Below are 3,032 nucleotides of genomic sequence, written 5' to 3' on the forward strand. Positions count from 1 at the left end.
TTTTTTTTTTTTTTTTTTTTTTTTTTGTGTGTGTGTGTCTTTTACATCTAATCGCACTCCAAACTCTCAGCCGTTCGATCATCCTCCATCATTTTGCCTACACCTCTCACACCATTTCATTATTACATTACCATCGTTTTTATATAAAAGAAAGAAAAAAAATTAGATCAGAGATGTGATTGGCATCTGAATTTCTCTGGTTACTCTTATTTTAAAATTTGGTAAGACTTACTCTCCAATTCGGTCCCTGACACACATTATTCTTCGATGTTTCGTAACTAATGCCCCGTAACATTACCAATCATATTGGGATACATATTCCACAAAAGAAAATTTCACTCTTATTCTTTTTTCTTGTGTTTAAGATTTAAAGAAATTGAAATAATGTGTTATCTCAATTCTCAAAGTCAAATAAAACTCAATCTAACTTTATTTTGGTTTATCCCTATATACTTATTTAACCAATGTTGTTAAAGTTTAAAGTTTAACCTTAATATCAAGTGGCATATTACAAAAAAATACCATTACATTTTAATTAATTTAATACTAACAAAAAAAATCTTATATTGGTTTATACAATAATAAAATAATATTTTCGAAATTATTTAATAAAACTATTAAAAAAATTATATTTCTCGTTTCAGAAATTTTAGGAAACAATAACAAACTACTTTAAACAATTATAAGATTTAATTTTATTTAGAAAACTGTAATTAAATATTTGCATATTTAAATCGTTTAATAATGACAGATATATTTTAAAACTAAGATACAACATTGCTTATACTTTAAAAATATCTCTATATAATTATTTAAGCAACGTTGTTAAAACTTTAACCGGTTTTGATGTGACATATTATAAAAAATGCTATTGCATTTTAGTTAATCTAATAACTAACAAAAGAAAAATTTATATTTGCTTACAAAATAATAAAACAATATTTTCAAAATTATTTAATGAAAGTATTTAACAGATTCTATTTATTGTTTCAAAAATCTTTGGAAACAATAATAAACTATTTAATTGATTAAAACTTATTTTGTATACACAATATTCACTATATGAACAATAATAAGTTTAGAATGTTGACAATATACATATACATAATCTAATTGTAATTTTCACATATAAAGTTAATATATACTAACATGTTATACTAATAACTGCATGGTATTAATATTAACATTAATCACTATTGTAAATTTGATATATTAAAATCTCTAAAAACGATCACATCAATTTGTAATACCAGATCAAAGGTCAATACATGTTTTGTTAGGTTTTTTTTTAGACTTTACCAAATTTATAATTAAAAAATCTGATATTGTATCCAAACCAAAATAGTAGTACCAACTATGGGTCGAAATCATAGTATGAAATTAAGTAAATTAAATGTATAATTTTATAATATATATAAAATAAATAATTTTTTTATTATTTTATGACAAACAAATCTAAATTCATGTAAATATTTTCCCACACAGTAGAACGTGGTCACTATCTAGTTTATTTATTTATTTTCTTATGTTGAAGTATTCTTTATTGGTGCATCAAACTATCTATGAAACCAAAAAGAAAAACAAAGTAGTAAAGTACTCAATACATAACCATAGTACTAAAATGAGAAAAGAAATCTGAATATTATAATGAATCCACACGTATAATGTAAATGTATGGTGTTGTTGGTCTCGCATTAGTTCCTTAATCACATTCACAAATCACCAAAGATAATTAAAAAAAAAAAAAGTAGGACCCAAATGGTTTGAATATTATCTTTTACTAAATCAAACGGTGGAGAGAGGAGTTGTGTCCATGATCGTCATGGTGGACGGTGACTTTACATACCATTTCTTTCTCTTATTTTCTAACTTTGTTTCTGTGACAAAATAAAAATAAAAATAAAAATAAAAATGTATCGATAATTTTTAGTCCTTACTTGTTAAAAATAAATCCCACTTAGCTTAAAAATAGTTTTTTTAACCAGCATCATATTCGTCACACATCTAATAAGAACAAGCCAAAAACACTTAAAACTCTTTATCTAGACGTTGACAAAAGAAGGCATGAAAATCTACCTCTCGTTATGCTATATTCAATATGTAGCCTCGTAGTCACATTATTTTTCTTGCACATACTTATATTACATATGACAATTTAGCAGCTGTTTTACAAAGGGAGCTAAACAAAATAAAGGCTAATCAAACTTATCTATATATATATATACATGAAAATATAATTGATAAAGAGTGTATGTATATTAGATAATATTTTTCATGGAGTTAAGAAATTTAGAGAGTAAAAAATAGCTTTACTTACCATTTGCTTTTTCTTTTCTTCCTCATTATTTTTGTTCTTATGATAGTCATTAAATAGTTAATTGTCGTTATTATATATTCGTTGGAAATATCAATAGAAAAAACAAAGAAAGAAAAGTCTATAGTCAAACAACAAGAGGAAGGGAACCATAAGGCATAATAAGCAATAATATTCCTCCTCCTACCCAAAAAATATTAATAATTAACCTTCCTTCATTCATTCATTCATTCATCATATTATTAAATCTCATAGATCTCATTTCTTGTTTAACTTAACTAATGTAACTTTTTCTGAAATGAAATCTCAAAGTTTATGAAAGGGAAGCTGAAACATTTACTTCATAAATAACAAAGACTTACAAAAAAACAACAAAATGAAATTGAAAGTGGCCATTTTATGTCGACGAAAAAAGCCATTTTTATTTTTGTAAAATGAAATTGAAAGGTGGATTTTTTTTTTTTTAAATGAAAGGAAGCTGAAACAATTACTTCATTGTTACATAATAATAATGCAAAAGAAAGCAAAGGAACAAAAACAATAAAAATAAAAATACAAAAAAGAGGCCATTTTTTATGTAATCAAAAACAGTTTCTCGCTCTAAACCCTCTCAGAGTCTCTCTCTCTCTCTTCTCCTTTTTTTTTTTTTTCACAAAGCCAATTTATTAGATTCCTCATCTCTCAATTAGTCTCTTCTTCTCTTTTCTATTGGATTGTA

Source organism: Camelina sativa, chromosome 12 (assembly GCF_000633955.1).
Source record: "Camelina sativa cultivar DH55 chromosome 12, Cs, whole genome shotgun sequence".
In the NCBI taxonomy this organism is placed as follows: domain Eukaryota; kingdom Viridiplantae; phylum Streptophyta; class Magnoliopsida; order Brassicales; family Brassicaceae; genus Camelina; species Camelina sativa.